We start from the raw sequence: 20960 nt of genomic DNA, 5'->3' as shown, positions 1-20960 counted from the left end.
TATCATCTGTCCTGCTTCCTCACCGCCATATCACCTGCCCTTCACTCATCCAACAGTCACATAAAAGCCTCAGGTTCCACCTCAGCCAATCACCTGACTGCTCTCGACCCCTATATACAATTGCCTCAGAAGTAGTTCAACCACTTAGTTCACTCGTCATGTGAGTACCATTGTACACATTGACACAAGAACAATCTGAAAATAAATCTATCACAACTCACGAACGAAACACCAGATATTTTTTTTTACACTTCAGCTCATTCATTTATTTTTTATGAGAGAGTTACATTATGACGATTCTATTCACTCGTTATATTACATTACTGGAAACGTTAATATACGACCAACCTTTGAATACATTATTGATTACATTACAGGAATGAAACGCTTGATGTACTTTACTATTAGTAAAGTGACTCTTTTTATTTTACTGTTTTATTATCATACAACCCCAGGTGACCTGTACGTGTGTGTGTGTGTGTGTGTGTGTGTGTGTGTGTGTGTGTGTGTGTGTGTGTTTGGTCAAAGATACCAGAGTGTGCGTTATATTGTGAGTGTTGGTAGCTGTCTGTGTGTTGCGGGGACAGACTCAAGTGTTTCCTCGTCTCTTAAGATTCTAGATGTGTACTATATCCTTACTACTGTGGACACACACACACACACACACACACACACACACACACACACACTAGCCTACTGCTCATTAAATCTTATGCAACCACCCAAACAACGCTAATGATGCAATCCATATATACAAACTGTTATGATGACGTATGTCTGTGTTTACCTTCCGCCGTCCATGGCCGCCCTGAGCTGGCCGCCACTTTCCTCATCCACTTTTATCATCCACATCTTGACGTGGTGAAGACATACCTAATCAACTCCCTTGCGATGCACCAGACTCGCACACAGATCCCACTCTGCTAATTAACGAGTTCAAAGCTTTCCATACTTTCCCTCGTTCCGTTTTCCTTCGTCCTTCCCCCTATCGTCTGGTACACTAATTACTGTGTTGGGTAAGTGTGGCGTGCCTCAGGGTGGCTCTCCCGCCCCTGATGCTCTGGAGTCCAGGAGAAGGGGACTCGTGACTTGGTCTCCCCTTCCAGTCCTTAATACATGATTTTCTCCTTTCACTGACTATTTAAACCTTGCAAGCAGACCCGTCAGAGGGGGTCGAAAACACTGAGGATCATCCAAGTAAAGATGATTTGGTTCATATTGAAGTGTACGTGGAAAATCTCTCTCTCTCTCTCTCTCTCTCTCTCTCTCTCTCTCTCTCTCTCTCTCTCTCTCTCTCTCTCTCTCTCTCTCTCTCTCTCTTTGGATAGTTCATCTCTTTTCCATCTAGGTCTCATCTTCGACCTGAAATCTGTTCTTTGCGAGCTGACGTCAGGAACAGACAGAGAAACAGCCTCATTCGCCAACATCCAATCTCTCGCAGTTAGGTTGTTATGAACCTTAGACCTCTATCCACAACCAAGCATCACAGAATTTTTCCTGGTTTTCCTGAGACCACTTCATATGCTATGATTTAGCCCGTTGACAACACGTCGCCCCCTGTATACCACATTGCTTTGCTTGGCTCCCACGAGACGTCGATTTCTGTTTTTAATACAGAGAACTTTGATCCCTTAAGAACGATGCTACGAATCACTTGTGTAAGTCTGACAATAAACATTTTGACAAATAACAGTTATACTTTCGTATGTTTATATGATTAAGAGTTCAAAATCTATTTATCTAGAAATTTAAATGCTTAAATTACCATTATTCAAATATCTAATAAAAAAGATTTAAAGATGTTGAAAATCAGGATATATGAAAGTAAGAAGGTTCAGGTTTGCTCTTCAGATGAATCTCAACTTCCCAGGTGTGACCAAGTCCTCCAGGTGTGTCGTCCAGCTCTCCAGGTGCCAATGGGTCATAGAGGAAGGAACGTAACTGACAAATAAACAATTGAATAGATGAAAAACCATTCACTGACCCATAACTCACTAATGACCAAGAATTAAGGTATTACGAAGGTAATGGAAGGATGAGAGTGTTATTAAGGCTCGTCTTTATCATTGCGATAATTTGATGTGTTTCATATACGTATTGTGAGTTCGGATCTCCATTTACGATGGCCAAACACACCTGCGTCCAAAGTCGTTTAAATAATCTTTACAGTCGAAATTGCTAGTTCGATAAAGTGATTTTTGTACAAATATATATATGTTCATAATGAATGGATTCTGGCTGAATGACGTCCAGCTGTCGATTGCCTTTAAATCTATGATAAAACAACAAACAACCTCTTAACTTGTTGTTTAGCTCGGTGGAGTTAGTGGACACGGAGCCCGGGACGCTTACACGAAAGAGCGCCCTTGTAGTTCAGCAAGTGCGAACCATCGTTACCTGTCGCTCGTTAGATTATGATATCCAAGGGTCTTACTGTCGTGCTCAAGGGTCGTACCGTCGTGCTCAAGGGTCGTACTGTCGTGCTCAAGGGTCGTACTGTCGTGCTGAAGGGTCGTACTGTCGTGCTTAAGGGTTGTACCGTCGTGCTCAAGGGTCGTACTGTCGTGCTCAAGGGTCGTACTGTCGTGCTGAAGGGTCGTACTGTCGTGCTTAAGGGTCGTATTGTCGTGCTCAAGGGTTATTCCGTCGTGCTCAAGAGGCTATAGGTAAACTTGAGTCAAGAGTTCGCCATTCTTCTCCTGACCCGTATGTCTGCAGGAACAGATGAAGTATTCATGCTGACGGAGGAGTGTGGCCACGCAGGGGAGGTACGTACTGTGACACGCAGGAGGTGGGTGCTTCAACTGTGGACGTCAACGGTGGAGGTGGAGAAAAAAAGTCCTCGTTTCTGCCTCTGTTTTGCTGATTAAATTGGTCTGCGACCCGTGTGTCTGTGCGTCGCTTTCCTGCCCAGATGAAGATAAAACTGACTTTTTTTTTTGTAAAATTTCCGACTCATGTCTCACCTGCAGCAACAAAAGCAAACAATTCTGATATAATTCTATTTTCCTTTATGTGTCTAGACTCAGGCCACCCTGTGCTGCAGCCATAACCTCGTCTATTGTTACTTAGAATTACTTTTAAAGTAGCGAAACATTACACCACTACCCCAGCTAGTGTTACTTTAAATTACTTTTAAAGTAGTGAAACTTTACATCACCTCACACGATGATTACATAATTTAGTCCCAGTTTTCCTGAGTGATTACGGTCGATTACTGGTTTAATCTCGTATGTTGTGACCACAAAGCTTCTCTTGTTTTATCTATTAAGATTATGAATGATGATCCTCCTGCAAAACTGTTGAAGCTAAACATCATGGGTTTGTTTACAGGTTAAATACTGATATGTTGTTGAATGTTTTCTGGTCTGTCTATAATGGTATGGCTGACCTGCCTGCCGTGATGACCCGTCCAACAAACTGTTTATCAAGGGATTAAACTGAGGTCAGAGGTCAGGTGGAATACAGTTACCAATGAGTCTGAATGTAAACGATGATGGATTTTCCAACTAGAAATTTCAAGGAGGATAGCAAGCCCCTTACCTTCAGCTAACCCATGAAGGTAACGAAATGATGTTCCTTGCCTTCATCTAACCCAGGGAAGGTCAAACTACCAAGCTCCTTACCTTCAACTTATAATAATGGACAAAAACTTTTCTGGAGTTCTACTGACGGGTTCAAAACAGGTCACGCCTTGCATGATTGTACGACCCTCGAACACAACAATACATCCCTTGGACATGATGACCTGACCTCTGACCTGGACCTTAAAGATCAGGTCATATGGCTAGGACTTCCAATCGTGCTCAAGAGTCGTCCATACCCAAGTGTCGTTGCGTTTTGTTCAAGTCGTACTATCCTTCAACCACAAGAGTTATTGAATATTCATCTGTCGATGTCCAGTAAATACAACAAACATAATGTACAACTCAACAACACTCAGCAGTTCCCCACAACCAGACGGGCAGTCTGTGTGACCAAACTGGTACTGACTGTGCAACAATCATGCCCTTATACACCACAGACTTGTCTCCCTGGCTCGGGTAACGCAAAGCACCACCAGGTTACTGCTACTGCATGCTGCTGCTGCTGCTGCTACTGCTCCGCTGCTGCTGCTGCTGCTACTGCTCCGCTGCTGCTGCTGTTGTTGCTGCTGCTGTTGTTGCTGCTGCTGATAGGTAGCAGATTCTACGTTTTTTGGGGAAACGTGAAACGCGAGGAGGTCGGATGCCAGATTACACAGGATGGACGGTACGAAGGTTCGTTATAAGATATTACTGGTACAAGAATTGGCTCGTAGGGCCTTCGTAACTTGATCTATCACACACACACACACACACACACACACACACACACACACACACACACACACACACACACACACACCTGCTAGAGACAGAACAATCAGGGAAGCATACGGTTTGGTGGATAGGTTAGAAAAAAAATGCAGAGTATTCAGGGTCAGTGCACGGTGGAGAAAATGGAGACTTTAGATAAACCCAGAGACACAGAAGCAGACGAATCAGCAGTGAAGGACGTGTGTGACAGGTGGATAACATCAAGACTAAAAACATCAGTGAAGCAGGAGGTAGGTGGAGGAAAGGGTGCAGAAGGAAGAACTACTGATAAAAACACTGCTAGAGGCGAGAGACAAGCCAGGTTCAATTTCTGAAATAAAAGAAACAAAGGGAATTGGTAAGTATATTCAAGGCATAAGCGGAAGACCAGAAATGTATACGTTCAGTGTAGGAGTAACCAGTTAAGAAAATTATCTACAATCAAGGTGTTCATGAGAGGTGTTAGGTCGGGGTGTATAGAGAGAGACGTAAAGAATTCAGTCAAAGGGAAAACCCGGGAGACATCAAAAGAGGTCAGAGGACAGAACAGCCCCTCGAGTACCTCAGGTCAGGAATGTTGCGTGATGGTAACGTCAGCTTGAACATTATATATACACACCTGCAGAAGGTGTGCATGTAACGTAATGATACGTCAGGAGCTGAATGACAAGTGTAAAAGTGTTTTTCACAGAGGAGGACACGAGTTCCGATAGATGTTAGGTGGAATGTGGAGGAGGTTTTGGTAAACGATGAAAATTTTAGACAAACAGACTGCTAAGAGGTTTTGATCCATGTAAGACTCGTGGTCCTGACGAAATGTCTTCATACATCCTGAGGAAGTGCGCAGGTACACTTGACAGGCCACTTGGAATATATGATATGTCGCTGGAGGAAGGTTACAGTGCCAAGGGAATGGCAGATGAAAGATGTCGAACATGATATCAAGACTGGATGTTGTGCTGGACTACAGACCAGCCTCTTTGTCAAGTGTGATCTGTGGGATAGTGAAAAAAAAATAATCATAAAGCAAACTGACGACTTCAAGTAAACGAGAAACTACTTAAGCGAAATAAAACGTGGATCCAAGGGAGAAAATCAGGTAATGCATAACAAACAGACATCTGTCCGAGAGCGAGTTCCTCTCTACACAAAAGAAAAGGAAGGGAGGATTGTGTGTATATGAACTGCCAGGAAGTGTTAGACACTATACAGTACAGAAGGCTGGTAAAGAATCCGGGTCTCCAGGCTTGAATATAAATAGATTACCCCGATGGACAGAATATTGCCTAACTGGACGGGTAACACATTCAGGCACAAGAAAAACAGAAACGCACTCAAGCAAACACATAGATACAGACAAATACAAACAAGCATGACACCTGGCATGAATAACGTCCATATATTATCTATAAAGACAAGTCCTTCGTCAGAGAGAAGCAGAAATTCCCTAACTTTGTCGGGGAGTCAGTGAGCACACTAGGTAACAGGATTTACCCTTACTGAGACGAGGCGAGGGGACGGGTCGGATAATCAGGAATCAAATGTGATTGCTGGAGTTAGCATTCCTGCAGAGAGAGAGAGAGAGAGAGAGAGAGAGAGAGAGAGAGAGAGAGAGAGAGAGAGAGAGAGAGAGAGAGAGAGAGAGAGAGAGAGAGAGAGAGAGAGAGAGAGAGAGAGAGAGAGAGAGAGTAGATAGAAGGAACACGTATTCCAGCAATGGTCTTTTTGGAAAAGGAAAGATAATAAGTGTGTGTGTGTGTGTGTGTGTGTGTGTGTGTGTGTGTGTGTGTGTGTGTGTGTGTGTGTGTGTGTGTGTGTGTGTTCATCCGAAGCTATTTCCGAAATTGCTTCAAAACATCTGAGAACGAAAATATGGTTTTCTTTTTTTTTTTTTTGCGTTTTCTTAAAGACCAGCAAGACATTGTTCTATATACACACAGGGAACTGGGAAATTGTTCTATATATAAACCTGGAACTGGAATTGCTTTTAAATCTTTCTTGATCTTCGTGAAAATATGCCATCTTCTCCGCCCGCCTCTTGACCCTTCCTCTTAAGAACGTAAACACAGAACCTGTGCTTCAATTTCCCTTTGTATATCTTTCTGCAAAACTCCTGAAAACTTTTTTAATTTTCAATATTCTTGATAAAATGTGTTTCAGATCGTTTTGATTTCCCTTATTTTCTCTTCTTGGTGTCTTTCCCAGGCCGGCTCTGTATTCCCCCAGGAGTTTTAAACTAAAGTTTATCATGATAACCAAACTCGCTTTTATTTCCTCACATGATGTTTGTTAAGTCTTATAAAACTCTGGGTTTTATTTGCTTTCATTAGCCTTCCATTTCTTCTCACACCTTCGAATATATCTTAACTCCTTCATTAATGATGCATTTCGACTTTGCGCCTGCATGAACATCATGTAGATATTACTTAAAGATACAATGTATTCTGCAGTGAAGTTACAATAGATGTTCTTATTGTATGATTCAGTTAGTTACAGGAAAACTGCAGATTTTTGCACAACAACACCGTCTGTATAATGCCTTCAACGTCTCTACCGTGAGAGCGAGAGATCAGTTTAGTTTGGCGGACGGAGAGCAATGGTTACATACACAGCAGACCGCCTGCTGACCCATGTCTGTATTGTCTGTATATAACTTACTTCTGTCTGTTGCTGTTTCTAATCGAAGCGGATGAGGTCAGGGTAAAATAGTACCCAGGGTCTCTCTCTCTCTCTCTCTCTCTCTCTCTCTCTCTCTCTCTCTCTCTCTCTCTCTCCACACCCTCCACTTCATCAGGCAACATCAGCCGTCAGGAAAATAAATGAAAAAAAAAAAAGAAAACGCGCATTTGTGAAGTTAGCCTGCATGGAATTCAACGGGATAGAACGAAAGGAAAAATAATCCCCTATAAATGAATTATACTGCATTCTGGGAATTGCTTTCAATCAGTTAGAGTAGGACATTCTTACTAGGGTCTGGAGTATGAGAGAGAGAGAGAGAGAGAGAGAGAGAGAGAGAGAGAGAGAGAGAGAGAGAGAGAGAGAGAGAGAGAGAGAGAGAGAGAGAGAGAGAGAGAGAGAGAGAGAGAGAGAGAGAGAGAGAGAGAGAGAGAGAGAGAGATTAGTACAGGTGCTACATCCTCCCTCCCTCCCTCGTCTCTCACTAGGACAAAGTGGTCGTCCAAGGCTTTACTGGGAACGTCAACACATCTCGAGTCTCTCCCAGAGATGGTCCTCTCCTCTCCCGTCTCCCACTCCTCCAAGACTCCCCCTCTCTCTCCCTTAAACTCCCCACCAACCTCCCAACTGCCCCACTCACCCTCGAGCACCTCCCCTGGATGGTCAGTGTGTGGCCTGAGGTTCCCAGGACCTGGTCTATAACTACCTGAGTTTTGACCTGGCCCAGACTTCACGGAATTTTATTTTCACTATCATTATTATCATTATTATTATTATTATCATTAGTAGTAGTAGTAGTAGTAGTAGTAGCAGCAGCAGCAGCAGCAGCAGTAGTAGTAGTAGTAGTAGTAGTAGTAGTAGTAGTAGTAGTAGTAGTATCATCATCATTATCATGATAATCATTACTACTATCGTTAACAATAACGAATTGTTATCTCAGTTCGTCAACTAATCATCATCGTTCTGAACACTGTCTAAGTCGGCTGAGCGAGACGCTGGACCACTGTGGCTTCGTCCAGGAAAAAGTGATTCTAATTCTTTTTTCTTCATGTCAGTTGTTCAGATCTCCTCGCTGCCGACCCCTTCCTTTCATCCTTCTTTGTTCCACCAGTCTGGACTCACTCTGGGCATCTCATGGACGAGGTATAGTCCTGGGGAAAACACCCTTAATGGAGCAGCAGGTTGTAAAAGAGTGTTATACGGCTCTGATTTTAAAAGGTTCTTTTATGGAAACCTTAGATGGCTGGGTGGACTTAGGCGTGTGATTCTGGTACCTCGTATAACGGGTTCGACCCCCCCCTCTCAGCACCACAGACTGCTTCCATAATATCCTCTTAAATAATTAAGAAGTGGCGCAACCCCGACATGTGGAACTACAAGATCTAGACATTACCCCAACTTGGAAAGTCTATATAAGAGTTCTGACGATATGAAAATAGGAAGGTGGGATAATATATGCAAAGTATTATAGAAGTATTCAGACCAGCTTACATAAATTGGTAACAGTGTCTGAAAATTGACAGATAATATTCGATGTAAAAAGGAATATGAAAAGGAATTTTTGAGATAAAAAGATTTATGAAAACAGGATTGTTGGTAAGCCAATTTTGAATGCGCGTGAGAAGTGGCATCTCAGGGTTATCATCACGAATGCTCTGAATCTTCTAAGCAAAGTACAGCTGCTGCTGCTGCTCAGTGAGTCTCAGAATTCAGTGCGAGAAATACTCACTACAAAACACAAGAAGTTGCATTGACCGTCTCGGACTCGTTAGCCATAGAGACTCTTGTACTCGTTAGTTATATAGAACCCCTTACTCGTTAGTTATATACATCCTATCTAACTTCTTAGCCACATAGACCGTCTGTTACTTGTAAGACCTACAGACCTTCTGTAACTCGCTAGCCACACAGACATTCGCTAACTCGCTAGTTAGATCACATCTGTAGTCTCCAGTGCACCCCAGATCTCCACACCATCGACAAGATTGAAAACAAGTTTGAGCAAGTCTAGAAAAGCAAAACGATGGAAAAGCGAGAGTTGGGCAACAAACCCTCACAGGAAAGTGTCAGGATGTTGGAGTCATGTACAGAGGTGCAGTAATGCCGGGGAAAGGTGGGTCCGTCAGGGTGCCTCTATCTTGGGAACACAGGTCAGGGATGTCGAGGTTCAGGTGAGAGGCGGGAACAACTCAGCCTTGGCCTCACTCGTCGTCAACAGCTTTTGGTGTCTGTATCAGGCCAGAGGAGGACCTGGCAGGCTCTGGTATCATGCCTCATGTATTGCCTCAACCTGTCCACCTCTTGTCTTGACTTGTTTGACTCTCGATCATTTTTTTTCCTCTCTCTCGCCTCCCTTGGTCAGTCTTCAATAATAAACACACTTTCAAACTCTTCTTTATATCAAAATTATATCCTAGTCTCTCTCTCTCTCTCTCTCTCTCTCTCTCTCTCTCTCTCTCTCTCTCTCTCTCTCTCTTTCTGGACCTGGAGGACCAACACCACAGGTCAGCTGGACCTGGGAAACTAACACGACAGGTCACCAGGACCTGGAGGGAACCAACAGCTTGCCACACACACGCCGGCTTTTCTGTCTGATGATTAATTTCTTCCACTTTATGTGCCTCTCTCTCTCTCTCTCTCTCTCTCTCTCTCTCTCTCTCTCTCTCTCTCTCTCTCTCTCTCTCTCTCTCTCCCTCTCTCTCCATCTTTAACCGTCTGTTCTCATCATCTCACGTTGTTGCTACACTGCTCTCACTGTCAGCCTTGTGGAACAATTTCCTTGACACGGCAATTCTCCCACATTGGCAATACTGTATAAGAATCATATGCGACGCTTGTAACACTGACATGACAACGTTGCCACTATGGCTGGCTGATGCTCTTACGGGAAACTGTTGCCATAAACTATAACAACTTTCATAGAAAACTCCTCCTCTTTACGACAGTCACAAGTGGCAATCCTAACTTGAATGGGAATATACAGGTACAAATTGATATGACAGTTACAACTTGAATATCTGATCTTTAATATGATTCTGTATCTGTTTCCTGTCGGTAAAAATCTGAGGTAATGGACGCCAATGTACCGGTGGCCAACGAACACTTTCCATTCTTGTTAAGTTTGTCATGTATCTCCAGAGTTGTTGATAAATCAGAAGATGATACCAAGTGTTTATGTTTTACTTTGAAAGTAATGAAATAACAATACTTCACACACACACACACACACACACACACACACACACACACACACACACACACACACACACACACACACACACACACTTACACACACATTTTATAAATATATATTACTACATGTATCACTGCTGCACGTGTGTATCTTTATATAGGTGTATCTAAATACATCATTAAGAGTTGCTGTTTATTCGTTAAGTCTAGTTCACTATGCATTTTATTCCTTCTGTAAGTTGGACGTGATATGAATGGATCTGTAACCAGTTCTCCTGGAAATGAATCTTCTTGGTACTGGAATCTCGTGTAAATGGAACCTTCTGGAACTAAAGGCCTTTGGAAATCGAGGTCTTTGGAACTGGAACATGCTAGAACTTGAATCTCTTGGAACTTAAGTGTACTGTAACTGGATCCTCCCACATCTGCATCTGGAAGGAGAGTCTACTGGAACTGGACCTGATACTAGAGCCTCCTGGAATTTAAGTTTCCAGAAACTAGAGTGTGATGGAGCTTGGCATGTAACTGGAGCGTGCTCAAACTGCGCCTGGAGCTGGAGCTTCCAGGAACGTGAGTCTCCTGGAACTGGAGTTGACTAAAACTGGATTTGAAACTACTCTGTAGCCTCAAGGAACCCGAGTCTCCTGAAAATGGATCCTACTGGAACGGGATCTGAAACTGGAGCCTACTGCAGCTGAACCTGGAAATGGAGCCTCCTGGAAATCTTTTCTCACCCTCCTGGAGAATGCACTCTCGCCTCTGACCTCCTTCTTCTCATTCCTTTGAAGAAATTGAATTTACAGCCACTAGTTCATTTCCACTTTAGATATTTTCCTGCAAGATTTTCGGACACTTTTCAATATTCCATCTATATATAAATTCTTTCAGATAGCTTTGCCAAAGTTTCTATAGTTCTGTCCTTCAGGCCTTTGGAAAACAGCTGCGTATTCTATGCAAATTTTAAGATAACTTCATAACATGATTCATATATTGGTTTCTTGCAAGATGTGTGTGTGTCTCTCTCTTATGATTTTCAGATTCTGATATTTTTCTCTTTTAAAGATTTTAATTACTCGTTGTTTCACTACTTGTATCATTCGTCGATGATCTCGACGCCCCAGCCAGCCCTAACTCGACGCCAGCAGTAATTGTCCCACTCACCCTCGAGCACCTCCCCTCGATGGTCAGTCTGTGGCCTGGGGTTACCTGGACTTGGTCTATAACTACCCGAGTTTTGACCTGGCTCAGGATCATGAAGCGGCCAAGAGACTCAAGTCTTTACGCCCGCTACAGTGAGGACCCAGCTTTCCCCCTCTTTCATCCGGTAAATGGATTCTAACCCTCTGTTTGCTAGCAACAAAGCTAACGTCATTCTTGGAAAGGAGATTTCTATACTTATTTCATATATAGTTCTTGTAAGAGAGAGAGAGAGAGAGAGAGAGAGAGAGAGAGAGAGAGAGAGAGAGAGAGAGAGAGAGAGAGAGAGAGAGAGAGAGAGAGAGAGAGAGAGAGAGAGAGAGAGAGAGAGAGAATCCTCCTGAAACATTATCATGTTGGTATACGTTTGCAAACGTCTGTCTATAACACGGTGATGTTATCTGAGTAGGAACATCTTATCTAAGATGTTCTGCAGCTGAGGTAAAATGATCGAGGAATAATCCATCAATACATTCCACTGTGTTTGCTGACGATTACAATCTTTTTATAACTAACACAACCAAGGAGGTGAAGCTGGGAGAAGAGAATTCATTATTCTTTGTTATCTCCTAATCAACAGACGAGGATGACTGGTTTTATATGGTCGTGTGACAAGAGATGTGTACATATGAATTGGTTGCCAAGACATGACACAATCTTGGTGACCCACCTCAGAGTCACAAACCAGGTCAAGATAAAGTTCCTACCAGGTCACCACGTTAATGGTGGAAGCTTACCAGAGGAAAGGTCATCAAATTATGAGGGAGAAGCACGGGTGTGTACTGACCATACTATGTCCAGGACGATGGACGCAAGGGACTAGGTCAGTAGGCTCATATGATAGAAATAAAACCTCCATCTGGCTTTACTGATAAATAAAAGAGCTATATACATTGTCACGGTTACCAACATGTCCTTCACTATTGATCCCTAGAATGCAAAACGGTACGATCCTTGAATACGATGGTACGACTGTTCTATATATGGCGTGGCCTTTGACCTGACCTTAAAGGGTTAGGCCAAAAGCTAAGCCATCAAATCAAGCCAACATATCCGAGGGTCGTACCATCGTGTTCAAGGGTCGTGCTGTCGTGTTCAAAGGTTCAAAATACATAAAGCTGATTTTCAGAACCAATTGAGTATGAAAATTAACATTTGATCCAGAATTACAGTTCGTAATTACCATCGATATCTTCTCTCTCTCTCTCTCTCTCTCTCTCTCTCTCTCTCTCTCTCTCTCTCTCTCTCTCTCTCTCTCTACGAATTCTCTCTTTATTTACAACAATAGCGTCCTATAAGAGCTTTGACAATAGCACCAACTTGACTATATCCAGGTAACAGATCACGTGATTCATGTTAAATGTTGACACTATAGGAGGAATTCCAAATCATGGGGACTGGATTTCCATACTGCCTGGAAAAAAAGGAGATTGTTGTATATTTTTTGTCCCTGTATGTCTGCTACAAAATGAAGGAGAGAGAGAGAGAGAGAGAGAGAGAGAGAGAGAGAGAGAGAGAGAGAGAGAGAGAGAGAGAGAGAGAGAGAGAATGTTGATATGAATCAAGTGTGTGAGTGTGTGAGACTATTCCAAATGGAGTGAACCAAGCGTATGAGACTGTTCCACATTGAGTGAAACAGTTGTCTCACACTGTTCCACATTGAGTGAACCAGTTGTCTCACACTGTTCCACATGGAGTGAAGCAGGAGGTGTCTGAGTGTTGTATCTGGTTAGGATAATGATGTTCATATCTTTGTGTTTCAGTCCGGCAGTTCGGTGGTGGAAAGGTTTGTTCTGGATTTTGGGTCACAGAAAGAGACGTGCATTACGTGCGTGACGTGCATGACGTGCGTGACGACCTCCTCTTGTATGCATGACTAACACAACACACGTGTGGTGCAGGTGTGAGGGTCACATGTCCATCATTGTCAGAATTTTTATGAAATTTGAGAAATTAAAAGAAAACTTGAGAATAATCTTCACTGCTGTGATATCAAGAGACAATATCAACACTCATGATTCCTTAAGGTGTTCTTTTAACAAAATTCTACAAAGTTCTTTGACCAGATTGTTTAGAATTATCATAAACCAAATTGTTCAAAGATTTATCTTAACAAAGTGATTAGGAAAATGTGACAAGCGTGAGATGGTTGCAGTGGATGGCGTCTGTCCTGTCCTTTGATAAACTCACTCCCACAAACACCATCTGTGTTTATATATATATATATATATATATATATATATATATATATATATCCTTCATGGGTATAGAGAAGATAAAATACTAGCCACGTGTCTCGTGAGTGTGGTAGAGAGTGACTGACAGGGACAGGAGTGAGGGGCTGGAAATCCTTCCCACCTGTTCCAGCTTTCTAAAAGAAGGAACAAACGAAACGAACCGAAGAATTTTTCTTCGAGGGCTCACTCTTCTGTACCTGGTGCTACCTAGTACAGTTGGGAAACGAAGAACAGATATGAAAAAGCTTTAAATATATATATATATATATATATATATATATATATATATATATATATATGTGTGTGTGTGTGTGTGTGTGTGTGTGTGTGTGTGTGTGTGTGTGTGTGTGTGTGTGTGTGTGTTCAGCATTTCTATTTCTGATAACATGTTAGAGATGTGATTGCCTACCTTGATCTCATGGGAAAAGTTCTCTTCCATATTTAGGTCAGAATGGAACATTCCCGTGCACATTACGGCCTCTCTATCACAGTATTGAACACTATTTACCTATAACGCTTTTCCATTATTTTCAGACAATACTGAAAAGTTGACTTACTTTTCTGTATCATTTCATTTTTGGGTCGCCGGGACACACACGATTGCTCGCCACTGTGAGCTGGATTCGTCTGTGTTTTGCGTCTGTTTGTCTGTCTCTCTTGTTTGGTCTGTCTGTCCATTTGTGTACACTTATACAGTGATAGAAACGAACTACCTTCTAGCTGTAACGTGTTAGGTACTATATGCATTTATACACATACACTTGCAGGTACCCACAGGGAAGGAGTGCAAATGATTAGGAGATTTATGATAGAAAATGGCAGGAGGTCCAGAGGGAGGTGCAGAGGTTGAAAAATGAGGGCAAACGACCCTTGATGACAACGGTAAGAGCATGATGGTACGACCCCTTAGCACGAAGGTACCTCCCTCGGCTGTGATTGCATGACCTTTGACCTAACCCTCAAGGATCAAAGGAATCAGAGTGGAAGGGACGCTTGTAGATAGCCACGACACAGGGAGGAAACCCCTGACTAACAGTGCGCCTCAAGTGTTTTGTTAACTGGTTCTTCTTTCATGTTGAGGCGGATGTGTGTGGTAGGTGAACCACAGGCGTGGAGATGGACGGTGAGGGAGAGGCGCTCACCATCAGCAGACTGGTGACTGATGTTGACAACTACTGATGTTAGGAGACTCCTATCTAATATAATACTTTTCCTGTGATGATGTAAACTTTGGATTTACCTGTCTGATACTTCCCATACCGACACACTAAGAAAAGACTCGGAATCCTGCTATGGTTCTGTGGTAAATGAGGTTCACAGATGTGGAGAGTCAGACCCGTCAGAGAGGTTTGTGTCTCGTGAGTTGGGGTTCGAAACTACTTAAGGAGGGAATCCAGTGCATCTTAGATCAGGCCGGATGACCTTTAAGAGACTCAGGAGAGACACTCATGACCTGACACCTGACACCTGTGCATGTTAACCTGTTGCTACACCTGGATATGATGACTGATCTTCGATCTTGTCTTCTGTTCGATGTTTTGATGATTGAAGCTTGATACTAAACTGTTTCTTTATCGTCTGAGGATTTCCGGGATCTCGAGAACCGTTTAGCTATGCTGTTGATGAGTGTGTGTGTGTGTGTGTGTGTGTGTGTGTGTGTGTGTGTGTGTGTGTACGTATTCATATGTATATTGTCGTGCATGTGTGCATACGTGTGCGTGTGTGTATTTGAACATAAGATCCTACACAATGCCTCCCGTGTGAGCTTGTCTGAGAGTTTGTGCGTATCTATGACACTCTCCCCTTCCCTTCCCTGTTTGTATATCATTACATCCACGATTGTAAAAACAAAAATAAGGCGCTTCTTTTTTGTCTTTTTTTTTTTTCCCTCTCATCTTTGTTTTCCAGGAGCGGGAACACTGCACCCCTCCTGCCCACACTGCACCCCTCCTGCCCACACTGCACCCCTCCTGCCCACACTGCACCCCTCCTGCCCACGTTAACTAGCGGGTCTCTAGACGAACGCCAGAAAGGCCTTTGTTTACCCTCGAGCCCCCGTCCCTAAAACGTACATTTCGACCTCTTTTCACCCGCGTCCCGACCGGAGGGGCGCCACGGCACCAGCTATTCAGGGCAGCGTTTGACGCGGCTACCGAGGGCAAACATCTGCTTGAATGAGACTAAAGAACTGTTTTGATGGCAGTTCGCGCTGAGATCCTTATCCAGGAGAGAGAGAGAGAGAGAGAGAGAGAGAGAGAGAGAGAGAGAGAGAGAGAGAGAGAGAGAGAGAGAGAGAGAGAGAGAGAGAGAGAGAGAGAGAGAGAGAGAGAGAGAGAGAGAGAGAGAGAGAGAGATAACGAACACAAAATGGCTGAAAAAAAACTGATCACATCTATGATATGGCCTACAAGTTTAGGCCATGAACGATTTTGGTTGAAATTCTGGAGCAACAAAGCTGGAGCCAAAAATTTAATTACTGAAGCAAGTGCTTTGATGACTGTACACAAGCAGGAGGAAGTCTGGCTACCTACCCTGATTATAATAATTATTCCTACATTAGTTAAAAGTCATTAGGCAGACAAAGTACCTGGTTCAATTACCAATATATTCTGCACGTGTACGACGAATAGGCTGGGATGAGTTAGTTATTGGGATCACTGGTGTTAGAAAATTGTGTGTGTGTGTGTGTGTGTGTGTGTGTGTGTGTGTGTGTGTGTGTGTGTGTGTGTGTGTGTGTGTGTGTGAGTGCGTTTCCAGCAAAAACTGGTCTTCATCCCTTGTGAGGGAAGTGGAGAAGTTTTAATTATATGAGTCACTTTAGATTGCAAAGCTTTCTGGGCGATACATGATGCGAATTCAGTGGAGTGTATGGCTGATTCTCACCCCTGTGTGTAGTGAAGAATATTACTGATTCTCACTGTTATCTCCAGTGGGAGTATGGATGATTCTCACTGCCATGAACAGTGAAATGTATGGATGATTCTCATTCCCAGATTCAATGGGACGTCTTGATGATTCTGACTCCCAAGGTGAAGTGAACGTATGGATGATTCTCACTGCCATATTTCCCTTTAGGTAAGACGTGTAGGTTTCCAGATATAACGTCTGTCCTCGTTATCTCACTCAGTGGCAACATAAACAAACTTACAAAAACAGATCACATCGCTCACAATAATGGCGTCAGCTAAAGAACACTGAAAAAACCATGTGACGTTTGTGATAAAAGCATAAAACATGGGACAATTATACAAATATATCTATACATTATTTCTGGTTTTAGGTTCCGACAAACAGCATTCTCTCGTGACCAATACTGAGGTCAAAGCAGTTCAAAACTCAATCATCTGCGGCAAAAAGTTTAAATGGATTGTCAGAGGCTGTGGCAAGCAGGAAACATGCAAAAATAAACTTTAGGGTCAAAGTTGGGAGTAGCCTTAAAGCTGAAAGACAACTTTGCTGTCATAGCAACGAAGTATTCAAGGAAAGTAAACAAATATGTTTGAATTTTAGGACCTTCTCTGATAACATTTATAGTTATCCGTTACTAGTGAGTAAAGCAACTTTGTAATCTTTATCAAACAGTCACCACAGGACTCACAACAGGAGTCACCAATTGTCACAAACTGATAGGAAGATGTGTGTTCTTTGTCAGTGGACAACAGAAGACTCATCGAAGTGTCATCACCATTATGGTGTACACAAAGGTGTTGGGTATATGTCCAGAGAACAAAATGTTCTTATTTGAAGCTTCCATTACTGATCATGCTGTAATAATGGAGACATTAATATCATGTCAATCGTAGATAATACAAGATTACCTCGACAGTACATCTAAACCCTCCTGTTATACACAGCTGCAGACGGTAGATTAGACTAAATTTTATGGGAGATCATAGAACAAGAAATAATTTCAAACCTTTTACAAGACAAAAATGCGGCACAGGCACTGGAGGAAGGGTTCTCCTTTCTTTACAAATCCCACACAACTGGCAAAGCTCTTAACTTGTAGCTGAAAGCAAGATAGAAATGTTCCAGATATTGGCGGACAAGGTGCCTTGCACTGAAGCAGATGACAGTAATTCTGTATTTGGTAAACAATTGTTAAATTAATCCAGTAGACGCGTCATGCACAGCCCTGTAAGTAAGAGGAAGCATAGTCACGTCTCATCCTTCATATTGCTGTCGGGCAAGACGTGAACGTCATAGGATGGACGACTGATGAAGATGTGTTGACACTCCTGTTGTACTAAACTTCCACGACCTTCCAGCTGAAGATGTATGGATGGCTTTTGGCTTGCAACCCAATATTTTGGTGCATAGTTGTCGATGACGCTGCTACACGACCAGGTCCAAGAAAAACCGCACAAGAAATCGACTGAGTTCTGGCATTGGTTGACCTCTGCACTGGTCACCAGGAGAGCTGGTAGTTAGGTACCATACAGAAGTAACGACGTGAGCCACTGTGCCAGGTCCAGAGTTCGTGTCTTCATCAGTGTGCTCGTCATGTTGCAAGTATGTACCGGTGTTTGATGTGTCGTCAGTCTTCACAGGAAGGAACAAGAGGGCAGTTTTTTGAAATATACGTTGAGGTCTCAACAATCATCAGTGACACCATCCTGTATTCCAGGAGACACCAGAAGCTACCAGAGAGAGATAGGATGATACAGACAGACTGTACCATCTGTCCTCCAACAAAACACGATCTTTAGACAACATGTAACCAGCTGAGGCAGCCTCAGTGCAGCACACAGAGCGAGCAGCAGCACCACAGCTGGCCACCCTCCTGGGCGTCAGGTGCTTATAAAAGAACAAGAGTCCAGAGGGAAGGGTGGGAGAAGTGTAGTCAAGACCGATGCAAAACATTTCAGGAAACTCTTCCACAGGACGAGGAAGTCTGGTGTTGGTACATCCACTACTGCTGCCGCCGAGCAGGTCGTGGTGTAGGTAGGTAGGTAGGTAGGGAGGTAGGTAGGTAGGGAGGTGCTCTGTGGTTGAGTGAGTCTGACCTACGCTGCTGTGTGTGGTTGTGGTGGAAAGTGCTTCAGTGACCGTAGATCAAAATGATCAAAACAGAAACTTAATACTAATCACTTGCAACATTTCAACTCTTATGTAATTAGTCTGAATTAATTTGCCTGAGAATTACCTATTGTGAATTATGTTCAAGTTTATACATCTATCTTAGTTGTAATCTATGGTCAAGTGTATATAATTATCCAAATTTTCATCTAAGTTGACAGAAACAAATAATTAGATAGATATAATTTCTCTCCATCGCAACTGGTACATTAAATTTTATGACAGTGGAAAGAACGGATTTCTAAACCTCAAAAACGGATTAAATTTTTTTACGAGCGGTTTTTCAGATGTATGACGAGAAACCAAGGCATATATTATTGTTAACATGGTGACTGTTGTTGGCAAGGATACCACACAAGTGAACGGTATGACTCACTGAATGGCTCTCATCCTAATTAGATCAAATTAGGTTATTATTGAAGGTAACAGAGGCAAGTAAATGACTGGAAAATTTGTTTACTATTATGTCTGATTTCCACGTATGTCAGAACAAGTATTTTTCGATAACTTCACAGCTACTTATATATCACCATTTGACCTCAGTGTTTATTCTCACTTGTTTCCTGCTTGCTACACCGTCTTCCACTCCAGATGAACATTTTCGTAACACGTGACTGCATTCTGACCTTCGTTGACCTTAGCACGGGTCACCAACAGTACCGATGGTCAGGTGCCAACAGTAGTAACCATTCTGAGCCAATGTACTCGCTCCAGATTTTATGTTTTTCTAAATGTTGCAAAGGGTTGTAGCTTCACCGCCTTACTATAATAACTACACCGTCTAATGGGACCTAAATGGAGTATCGCTGATGACCAGAGATAAAACATCAGTTACTGAGCGTAAAGGAAACACGATTTTTCTTTATGAAAACTAAAATTCATTTTCAAACTCTGTGGTGCAGTGTTTAAATACCGGGAAGAACTGTGGCCTTGGTCTGATACCAGAGGATAACAGACTGGAAGAAAGCTCGGTGAAGAACATCTGTCAGAATTTAGAGATTACCTTCAGAGAACGGGAAGATCTTGACAAGGAGGCCACCACAACATAAATATCTCAAATCTCACAAGATCTTCTCAAGTCTTACATGATCCTCGGGCAAACCTCTGAGGCGGAGGTAATCCGAAATTGCGATGCGAAAGACTTCGTATTTTTCAGTTCGTAAAACATTACATTGAGTGATTTTCTGCTTGATATGTAGACTGATTTGTAGATGATCTGCCACTGTGGGAATAGCTCATGTTCAAGTCAATCAATTTTCATCGAATCAAGTGATTATTGTCGTAGATTAGTGTGTGTTGGATTGCTCTTGAAGGTGTCTTTTGAAATGACTCAAAGTGACTATTGGAAATCTTCACAGGTAAACATCCATCAAGGAACCAGTCAGACGAGGAAAGACTCAGTGTGGACGATCAGTGTGGTGACGAGTGGTGGTCTGTAGCGTCAGGGCGTCTAGGTTTTTTCGTATCCTTGTCAAGAAAATGTACTGCAGAATGTTGGAGATAAAATGTTAAGATATGAGTGAAGTGGTTTGAAGGGTCCGACCCCCCTCACCTGTGGTACGTTACGTTGGGGTTTACTTTCCATAGATACAGGCGAGTAACTTGATGATGACGATTGCTGGCGATACCTGGAGGTCACGTCTTTAACGGCGATCCCAGACGGCATTTAGAGATGAAGACTTTCACGTTAACTGGTGATGGTACTTCCAAGTCTGGGCCTTTATCGCTGGCGGGTGACGGTCGACGGGTTTTGTATCATACCATCTTAATGTTCTCCAGATCCATTCATCAACAAAGGTGTAAACGACGCACAGCTTCATATCAAGTGTTTATAACCTTATAGCTAAGTACTCAGAGAATGATATATATATATATATATATATATATATATATATATATATATATATATATATAATATATATATATATATATATATATATATATATATATATATATATATATATATATATATATATATATATATATATATATATATATATATGTAATGTGAAGCCAGCAAAGACATCCTGACGTCATGCTGGTCAGCAGAGCATCACGTGGTGCGATACGTCGGTGTGGTGATGTGGTGATAGGAGACTGGGGTGGGTGTTATGGTGTGTGGGAGGGGGTTGGTGTGGGGTTTATGGTTTGTGGGGTTTGGGGTAGGGGTGGGGGGGTCACGGCTGGCCAGGGGGTCAGCCATCTTCCGGGTTCTCGTTGAGGGCGAACGAAGTGGACGACC

At 42.7% G+C, this 20960-nt stretch overlaps 1 protein-coding gene across 1 annotated transcript in view; it reads right to left on the bottom strand.

Annotated features, from left to right (window-relative positions):
* The window catches only part of LOC139758291 (nephrin-like), a 231308-nt gene that overhangs the window by 103853 nt on the left and 106495 nt on the right, over positions 1-20960 (bottom strand). The window lies entirely within an intron of this gene.

Source organism: Panulirus ornatus, chromosome 30, assembly GCF_036320965.1.
Source record: "Panulirus ornatus isolate Po-2019 chromosome 30, ASM3632096v1, whole genome shotgun sequence".
Lineage (NCBI taxonomy): Eukaryota > Metazoa > Arthropoda > Malacostraca > Decapoda > Palinuridae > Panulirus > Panulirus ornatus.
The sequence above is the reverse complement of the archived record's forward strand: the minus strand, read 5'-3'. Positions and strand labels throughout refer to the sequence as shown.